We start from the raw sequence: 10896 nt of genomic DNA, 5'->3' as shown, positions 1-10896 counted from the left end.
CCCCCCACCCCCACCCCCACCCCCGTCACATCACTCTTAACTGTATTTCATCTGGTAAGAACACATTCTGTTTCACGTTAACGACGTGAACATAGAGATGTGAAGACTTTCTGCGGGATGCGTTCTGGTGCTTTGTTTTACAAACTTGTTTACTGGGTGGATTTGCAAGGCAAGGTATTCCATCAGCTCTCCGATGATGAACGTGTTATTGGGGCGCGGACGAGGAATGTGAATCTGGAGGCAAATTGTAGTAAAATCACAAGGGTTTGTTGGTTTTTTTCTGGACTGACTTGACAGTAATTGCTCTGAGAGAACCGGGGCTAAAGGTGTGTGTTTTAAAGTGCAGCCAGCCAGCCAGCCAGCCAGCCAGCCACGCCCAAACCTGAGGCCATTAAACTGTAACACAGAGCCGGTTCCATCAAAGACATGAAACAACACAATAAACTCCCTGTTAGTACGTCTGTCAGCAGGGCTTTGCCTAGCTACCCTTTCGCTCTCTCTCTCTCTCCTCCCCCCTTTTCCTCTCCTTTCTCTGCAATTTACTGAGTAATTGCTCCATTGTGTAAACAGCGATTACCGTTGCCAAACGTTGCTTGGCCTGAAAGCTCCTTCCTGTCACAACTCTCCTACATTACTCCTCCTGCTCCTCTGTTCAAAGCCCAGGCTGTTGCCTGCACAGTCAGATTTTAAAAATAAAAACCTCTCCAGTTCTTCTGGCCAAGACGGAGGCTGTTTGAACTAGCCTGAAGAAGCGGCAGGAAGACACACAAACCTCCCTCTCTGTGTGTGTGTGTGTCTCTAATGCAGATTTGATTGCTTTTTTTTACTGCTCTGAGTCAAGCTTGAATGACACAGCATTACCTTTGTTTAGACAGTGGGAGAAACATTTGTGGGCCGTGCAGGTTGTTTGGAGAGAGAGTCCTTTGCTGTAAAGGAACCGTAAAGAAACTGTAAAGAAACCGTAAAGGGTTTGTAAATGTTTTTATATACCAGACCGATATGAATAAGGTTGAGACCACTGGTGCACAAATCTTCATGTCCACATCCTGACTCAACCCAAACCCTAACCATAACTTCCTGTCCACATCCCAACTCAACCCTAACCCTAGCTTCATGTCCACATCCTGACTCAACCCAAACCCTAACCCTAGCTTCCTTTCCACATCCCGACTCAACCCTAACCCTAGCTTCATGTCCACATCCCGACTCAACCCAAACTCTAAACCTAGCTTCCTGTCCACATCCCGACTCAACCCAAACCCTAACCCTAGCTTCATGTCCACATCCCGACTCAACCCAAACCCTAACCCTAGCTTCCTGTCCACATCCCGACTCAACCCAAACTCTACCATAGCTTCATGTCCACATCCTGACTCAACCCAAACCCTAACCCTAGCTTCCTGTCTACATCCCGAACTAACCCTGACCCTAGCTTCCTGTCCACATCCCGACTCAACCCTAACTCAAACCCTGACCCTAACTTCATGTCCACATCCCGACTTAACCCTAACCCTAGCTTCCTGTCCACATCCCGACTCGACCCTAACCCTAGCTTCGTGTCCACATCCCGACTCGACCCTAACCCTAGCTTCCTGTCCACATCCTGACTCAACCCTAACCTTAACCCTAGCTTCCTGTCCACATCCCGACTCAACCCTAACTTCATGTCCACATCCCGACTCAACCCTACCTTCATGTCCACATCCCGACTCAACCCAAACCCTAACCCTAGCTTCCTGTCCACATCCCGACTCAACCCAAACTCTAAACATAGCTTCATGTCCACATCCCGACTCAACCCTGACCCTAGCTTCATGTCCACATCCCGACTCAACCCTAACCCTACCTTCCTGTCCACATCCCGGCTCAACCCAAACACTAACCCTAACTTCATGTCCACATCCCGACTCAACCCTAACTTCATGTCCACATCCTGACTCAACCCTAACCCTAGCTTCCTGTCCACATCCCGACTCAACCCTAACCCTAGCTTCCTGTCCACATCCCGACTCAACCCAAACCCTAACCCTAGCTTCCTGTCCACATCCCGACTCAACCCAAACTCTACCATAGCTTCATGTCCACATCCTGACTCAACCCAAACCCTAACCCTAGCTTCCTGTCTACATCCCGAACTAACCCTGACCCTAGCTTCCTGTCCACATCCCGACTCAACCCTAACTCAAACCCTGACCCTAACTTCATGTCCACATCCCGACTTAACCCTAACCCTAGCTTCCTGTCCACATCCCGACTCGACCCTAACCCTAGCTTCCTGTCCACATCCTGACTCAACCCTAACCTTAACCCTAGCTTCCTGTCCACATCCCGACTCAACCCTAACTTCATGTCCACATCCCGACTCAACCCTACCTTCATGTCCACATCCCGACTCAACCCAAACCCTAACCCTAGCTTCCTGTCCACATCCCGACTCAACCCAAACTCTAAACATAGCTTCATGTCCACATCCCGACTCAACCCTGACCCTAGCTTCATGTCCACATCCCGACTCAACCCTAACCCTACCTTCCTGTCCACATCCCGGCTCAACCCAAACACTAACCCTAACTTCATGTCCACATCCCGACTCAACCCTAACTTCATGTCCACATCCCGACTCAACCCTAACTTCATGTCCACATCCCGACTCAACCCAAAGTTTAACGTCATGTCCACATCCTGACTCAACCCTAACCCTAGCTTCATGTCCACATCCCGACTCAACCATAACCCTAGCTTCCTGTCCACATCCCGACTCAACCCTTACCCTAGCTTCATGTCCACATCCTGACTCAACCCTAACTCCACATCCCAACTCAACCCAAACCCTAACCCTAGCTTCATGTCCACATCCCGACTCAACCCAAACCCTAACCCTAGCATCCTGTCCACATCCCGACTCAACCCAAACTCTAACTATAGCTTCATGTCCACATCCTGACTCAACCCAAACTTCCTCACCCCTGGATCTAAATGGAATGTCCCTTCCAAAACATTATACATTTTCCTACGCTTACCTTACAGTACCTACTAGCATTGTTGTAGTACTCGAGTCCAGGATTTAGACTTATCGCGGACTTGAGTCATAATTTTCATGACTTGTGACTCGACTGGGACTGGACCAGTGGTGAATCTCTCTTTTGCATAATTCAACATACTAGCTACAACAGCAAATGTTAGATAGCTGTATTATCTATTGAGATGTGCAGATCTGCAACACTGTTATGAAATGTATAAATGGTTGGACTGCTACTTTTGGGACACCGAAGGGACTTGTGACTCGAGTATATAGGACTCAGACTTGAACACTAGGGACTTGTGACTCGAGTATATAGGACTCAGACTTGAACACTAGGGACTTGTGACTCGAGTATATAGGACTCAGACTTGAACACTAGGGACTTGTGACTCGAGTATATAGGACTCAGACTTGAACACTAGAGACTTGTGACTCGAGTATATAGGACTCAGACTTGAACACTAGGGACTTGTGACTCGAGTATATAGGACTCAGACTTGAACACTAGGGACTTGTGACTCGAGTATATAGGACTCAGACTTAAACACTAGGGACTTGTGACTCAACTATAAAGGACTTAGACTTGAACACTAGGGACTTGGGACTGGACTTAGACACAAGGTTTAGTGTCCTGACTACATCACTGCCTCCTAGTACCTACTTGACTAGATCACTGCCTCCTAGTACCTACTTGACTAGATCACTGCCTCCTAGTACCTACTTGACTACATCACTGCCTCCTAGTACCTACTTGACTACATCACTGCATCCTAGTACCTACTTGACTACATCACTGCCTCCTAGTACCTACTTGACTACATCACTGCCTCCTAGTACCTACTTGACTACATCACTGCCTCCTAGTACCTACTTGACTACATCACTGCATCCTAGTACCTACTTGACTACATCACTGCCTCCTCGTACCTACTTGACTACATCACTGCCTCCTCGTACCTACTTGACTACATCACTGCATCCTAGTACCTACTTGACTACATCACTGCCTCCTCGTACCTACTTGACTACATCACTGCCTCCTCGTACCTACTTGACTACATCACTGCATCCTAGTACCTACTTGACTACATCACTGCCTCCTAGTACCTACTTTGACAATGGTGCTTCCAGCGGTTTGAAAAATGGTGGATATGGGTTTGAAATGAAGCAGGTTTGGAGACCGCTCCTCTGCTCCTGCGGTTAGGCCGTCTCAGTCAGACACTGTTTACTTACCCAGCCCCACAGAAGCCAGAGGGGAAGAACAGACAGACACACAGACAGAGACAGAGAGGGGGAGAGAGAGAGACTGAGATGATCGGAGGAGACGAGGGCCACAGACAAACCTCTGACATTTGAATGGTTTTGATACCTTATGAATCCTTATGCAACCCCAACAAAGTTCTCCAAGCCACCTCTATAATCACGACACACACATACCACTCATACTCCAACCACAGACTCACCTAGGAATTCAGCCCAGAGCTCCTTGTAACAGTAGACTGGAGACTGTGGTTCAACACACCGCCTATCTTCTCTCTAGCCCCGTTTATATCTGGTGGTAACATGCGTCCTTCGTTCTGATCTCTGTACTGATCTTGTCCGTTTACACTTCATAACATCTGATCGTAAATAAGTTCCCAATGCATATTTTAATTGTCTACACCTGTATGAAAATGTGGGCACAACCAGATACAGGGAGAATGTTAGTGCCAGGTATTAATGGGGCCTTGTGTGTGCTCTGCAGCCAGACTACCTTACTAGCCACATCAAGCTCACGGGCCAGCTCAGCAGACAAACATTGGCGTCAAAATATGGCCTTGCAATTATATTTTTGTATATTATAAAACAGACAATCCTGCAAGTACTTTGGAATAAAACACATTTCCCTGCACCGATCCGGTGTATGTGACAATAAAACACATTTCAATACATTTTGGTGCAAAAGGATATGAACAGACAGTCTTCCTTCCTGTTGGGTCTAACTCTGACCCCCCCCCCCCCCCCCCCCCCCCCCTAACCACTTACAATTGGGCAAACATTCGCCATAGCAATATTACAATGTTGAGATATTGCTCAAACTGAACCTTTCTGACCGTTTCAGAGAGACATGAAGTGTGTAGGCGCTAGGAGGTTTAGCAGAGGGGTCCATTTGATTGGCCGTCTCGCAGTGGGGGCCCTCAGTCTTGAACGCAGGGGCACCCAGGGGAAATGAGTAGAAGTCCATTCTGAACTAATTTGTGGCCTTTGTGCCTGGCGAGGCTACCCCAGCTGTGTGTCTCAGGCCAGCAGACACACGCCGATATTTGTTGTGGAGAAGCTGAATATCCCCACCATGTCAGTTCCAGCTCACTGCCCCCATTCTTAGGAAGGCCACAACAAGCTCTAAACGCACGCACACGCACACACGGACACACACCTCACCGTCCAGATTGGGGCGACAGTTTGCATTCTTAATCTCCTCCCTCCCTTTCATTCTTTGGCAGCCAGTGAGAGACTTTTGTCTCTGACCGAATTTCAAACGTCTATTTATGCGACGCGGTTTAATGGTGTCGTCGGGCAGAATCTGTTTGAAATGTAAAAAAAAAAACATTTTACATGACAATGGGTCCATTGAGTAGCCCTACTCATCCCGCTAGCCTCTGCCAGATCCCCTTTTCAGAGCAAGATGTTTCATCTTCTTATGCATGTTTGCATTGTGTTAGGAAATCCATAAATTTAAAAGTTGATCCAGCATGATGCTACAAACATGTCCATGAGAGAGCAGCCAAACATGACTGGACAGGGTTTGAGAGAGCAGCCAATCATAACGGAACAGGGTTTGAGAGAGCAGCCAAGCATGACGGAACAGGGTTTGAGAGAGCAGCCAAACATGACTGGACAGGGTTTGAGAGAGCAGCCAAGCATAACGGAACAGGGTTTGAGAGAGCAGCCAAGCATGACGGAACAGGGTTTGAGAGAGCAGCCAAACATGACGGAACAGGGTTTGAGAGAGCAGCCAAACATGACAGAACAGGGTTTGAGAGAGCAGCCAATCGTGACAGAACAGGGTTTGAGAGAGCAGCCAAACATGACTGGACAGGGTTTGAGAGAGCAGCCAAGCATAACGGAACAGGGTTTGAGAGAGCAGCCAAGCATGACGGAACAGGGTTTGAGAGAGCAGCCAAACATGACAGAACAGGGTTTGAGAGAGCAGCCAATCGTGACAGAACAGGGTTTGAGAGAGCAGCCAAACATGACTGGACAGGGTTTGAGAGAGCAGCCAAACATGACTGGACAGGGTTTGAGAGAGCAGCCAAGCATAACGGAACAGGGTTTGAGAGAGCAGCCAAACATAACGGAACAGGGTTTGAGAGAGCAGCCAAACATGACTGGACAGGGTTTGAGAGAGCAGCCAAACATGACTGGACAGGGTTTGAGAGAGCAGCCAAACATGACAGAACAGGGTTTGAGAGAGCAGCCAAACATGACAGAACAGGGTTTGAGAGAGCAGCCAAGCATAACGGAACAGGGTTTGAGAGAGCAGCCAAACATGACTGGACAGGGTTTGAGAGAGCAGCCAATCGTGACAGAACAGGGTTTGAGAGAGCAGCCAATCGTGACAGAACAGGGTTTGAGAGAGCAGCCAAGCATGACGGAACAGGGTTTGAAAGAGCAGCCTAGCATAACGGACAGGGTTTGAGAGAGCAGCCAAGCATGACAGAACAGGGTTTGAGAGAGCAGCCAAGCATGACGGAACAGGGTTTGTTGAGGATAATGTCATATCTAGTAGGCACAGTTTTTTTGTGCTGTTGTTGTTTACATAGATTTGTGGGGTTCGTTTTGAAGTTTTTCATTGGCTTTGAAAATAATTCATGATGTTGTGTCACATGTATGTGAATGTCTGTCTCATATCTCTAGACATTTTATTCTGGATGTTCTTAAGAGCAATATGTTTTGTACAAACAAAGGCAACTGTTTTCGGGGAATCATTTTCTGGTCAAATACCTTAAATGTTATTTTAGATTATTTTGTAGTTTATGATAGAATTATGCTTGAGGGGTATTATTTGATAATAAAAACAGAATTAAAATCACCGGAATGATGTTTTGAGTTTCAAGATAGATGCAAAATAAATCTAGACAGCTGCTGTTTCTTCCCTTCTCCAACTTTGTCTGGTCTGCCCTCTCTCTTCTCCCTCTCTTCTCTTTCCTCTCTCTTCTCCTCTTCTCCTCTCTCCTCCTCTTCTCCTCTCTCCTCCTCTACTCTCTCCTCTTCTCCTCCTCTCCTCCTCCTCTCTCCTCCTCTACTCTCTCCTCTTCTCCTCCTCCTCTCCTTTTCTCTCCTCCTCTCCGGGGAGATAACCCAGCTGTTTTAGGGAGAGGAAGAGGAAGGGAAGGATGATGAGGGAGAGGAGGATTCTCCCATCTGGCAGTTCCACTGCCCCTCTCCCTCTGCAGCCGTCCATCAGGGCTGGGCCACAGCCTCATATCCTCCTCCAAACGCCCCCAAAGAGGAGCATCTCCACTGCGGCACACACCCGGCAGTGCCCCTTTACCCAGAGCAGGCCCTTGGGGCTCCAGGCAGCGTAGCCTCAAACAGCATCTCAGACAGTCAGGAAAGGGAAATGGGGATATGGATGAAAGACTGTGGGTGTCAATCAGAAATCTACAAGTCAAATGTTTCCCTCTAAGGAACTGAAATCACAGTTCGCACCCAGACTGTAGTTAGGGAGGCGTTGATTTATTCCTGCAATCTGTCCTCCATAGAGAGGTGTCAACATTCAAGCGCAGCCTACTGTACAGGCCAGGACGCCCACAGCTTTTCTCAGGAAGAAGTTCTCAGTAGGCTGCCTTTCAATGAGGCTGTCAACCACACTGTCCACGCACCACTGATCTGAGAACAGTTCCACAGGCCTGAGTCCTCTCCTGACCACTGAGAATAGAATCTGAGTAACTCTATGCCTGACCTACAGTTGAAGTCGGAAGTTTACATACACTTAGGTTGGAATCATTAACACTCGTTCTTCAACCAGATTATTTCACTTATAATTCACTGTATCACAATTCCAGTGGGTCAGAAGTTTACATACACTAAGTTGACTGTGCCTTTAAACAGCTTTGAAAATTCCAGAAAATTATGTCATGGCTTTAGAAGCTTCTGATAGGCTAATTGACATCCTTTGAGTCAATTGGAGGTGTACCTGTGGATGTATTTCAAGGCCTACCTTCAAACTCAGTGCCTCTTTGCTTGACATCATGGGAAAATCAAAAGAAATCAGCCAAGACCTCAGAAAATAAATTGCAGACCTCCACAAGTCTGGTTCATCCTTGGGAGCAATTTCCAGATGCCTGAATGTACCACATTCACCTGTACAATAAATAGTACTCAAGTATAAACACTATGGGACCACGCAGCCGTCATTCTGCTCAGGAAGGAGATGCGTTCTGTCTCCTAGAGATGAATGTAATTTGGTGCAAATCAATCCCAGAACAACAGCAAAGGACCTTTTGAAGAAGCTGGAGGAAACAGGTACAAAAGTATCTAAACCCACAGAAAAATGAGTCCTATATGAACATAACCTGAAAGGCCGCTCGGCAAGGAAGAAGCCACTGCTCCAAAACCGCCATACAAAAGCCAGACTACGGTTTGCAACTGCACATGGGGACAAAGATGGTACTTTTTGGAGAAATGTCCTCTGAAAAAATAAAACTGTTTGGCCATAATGACCACATTTGGAGGAAAAAGGGGGAGGCTTGCAAGCCGAAGAACACCATGAACATGTTGTTGGGATGCTTTTCTGCAGGAGGGACTGGTGCACTTCACAAAATAGATTGCATCATGTGGTCATGTGAAAATTTATGTGGATATATTGAAGCAACATCTCAAGACATCAGTCAGGAAGTTAAAGCTTGGTCGCAAATGGGTCTTCCAAATGGACACTGACCCCAAGCATACTTCCAAAGTTGTGGCAAAATGGCTTAAGGACAACATTATCAAGGTATTGGAGTGGCCATCACAAAGCCCTGACATCAATCCTAAAGGAAATTTGTGAGCAGAACTGAAATAGTGTGTGCGAGCAAGGAGGCCTACAAACCTGTCTGTTACCCCAGGTAGGTGTTTGTCCCCCTGTGTGCTGAGGGTGTCGGGTTCTTGTCCAGTTCTGGCATTTAGGTTGCCATAGACTAGTACATGTCCCTGGGCCTGGAAATCATCGATTTCCCCTTCCAGGATGGAGAAGCTGTCTTCATTAAAGTATGGGGATTCTAGTGGGGGGGGTGTAGGTAGCACACGAGGACATTTTTCTCTGTTGAGATCATTTCCTTTATCATTTCTAACCAGATGTAAAATGTCCCTTCCCTGTTTTACACCTGGTAGTTTGGTGGATGAGACTACCAGCTCTCTGTAACCTAGAGGTCAACCAGTGGGTCCATCTCCTCTATACCACCCACCTGGTAGTGTGGTGGATGGTACTACCAGCTCTCTGTAACCTAGAGGTCAACCAGTGGGTCCATCTCCTCTATACCACCCACCTGGTAGTTTGGTGGATGGTACTACCAGCTCTCTGTAACCTAGAGGTCAACCAGTGGGTCTGTCTCCTCTATACAATTTTTATTGTAGGATGACAATGTATTTCCGATTTCTTTGATGAAGTCCAGGTTCCTGCTCTTTAGGCGAAAGGCAGATGATCTCAGGCCTTGGATATTCCAGGATGAGATAGAGAAGGCTTTGTGTTTCATAAAGTGTCCAATGTTAGTCATGTGGTTTGGCCTCATACCAGTAAGTGTGAGCAGAGCCTGCTGAGCATCTGGTACATGCCATTGGCCTGGGCTAGTGTAATAGTGGGGGTTGGGCCTGTTTGCCTGCTCACGGCCTGGGCGTATGTGTGACTTTCATGTTGAGGCCCTCTTTGCGGAAGTGGGGGGACATGAGGTGGGCCGAAAGGGCATAGGTCTGATCTGAGGGGGTCTAAATGGGGTGTGGGCGTTGTAGTGCCGTTGGATTGATTAATGTGACGACTGCTGTTCATCGAATGATAAACGGTTTATAATTACGTGATTAAATAAATCAGGTAATTATTAACTAAGTAACCTGGGGCACCATGTAAAATCTTTGACTCAATAAAGCCAAACTTTTCCCAACAGTCGCTAATTAATTCATTTCCTCTACAGTCTCATTTTACAATAGTCGCTAATTAATTCATTTCTTGCATTTTGTGGTTATAAACTAATCGGACCTTGGCTGCAGCTCGTGGTCACCTAGTCGTGATAATTCTTAACTCACGTTTTATACCCTTGGGTCAGAAATGGGCGTTTCTGCCTTTAGGGCAAGTTCTCTGAGTGTAACTAGTTACGAGGCTGGAGGTCTGGGCTTTACTCAGATCCAATTTAGACAAGTAACGTCGCATGTCATCTTTACAAAAACATTCTCTTTGATCTGGGTATTTCCCACACAATGTACAAAATGCAAACATCAGGTTGGGAAACAATGTTTTTGTTATGACGTCGTCATTTAATAACATAACAAAAAACAACATTTTCATATTCCATCTATCGTCATTACCACCATGTTGGCTGACGAAACATATTGTCCCAAAGTCCATTTATTGCATGTCACTGTTCCGAGGTAGGTTCTCCATAGGCCCATCATACGTTCCATTCCTCCACAGTGAGAGGACAAAGGGATTTTGTGTGCTACCTTCAGATTTACAATGGGTGTGAGGTGTCATAAAACCCCCACCTCCATACCTCTCCTCTTGATCTCTCCCCCTCTGGCGGGTGTGGCACGGAAACCAAACCGGCTGCGCGCACGTGCGCCATCGTGTATTTTGTCCCCCCCACACCAAATGCGATCACGACACGCAGGTTAAAATATCAAAACAAACTCTGAACCAATTA

This window comes from Oncorhynchus mykiss, chromosome 5, assembly GCF_013265735.2.
Source record: "Oncorhynchus mykiss isolate Arlee chromosome 5, USDA_OmykA_1.1, whole genome shotgun sequence".
NCBI lineage: Eukaryota > Metazoa > Chordata > Actinopteri > Salmoniformes > Salmonidae > Oncorhynchus > Oncorhynchus mykiss.
Note: the sequence above shows the minus strand (reverse complement) of the source record.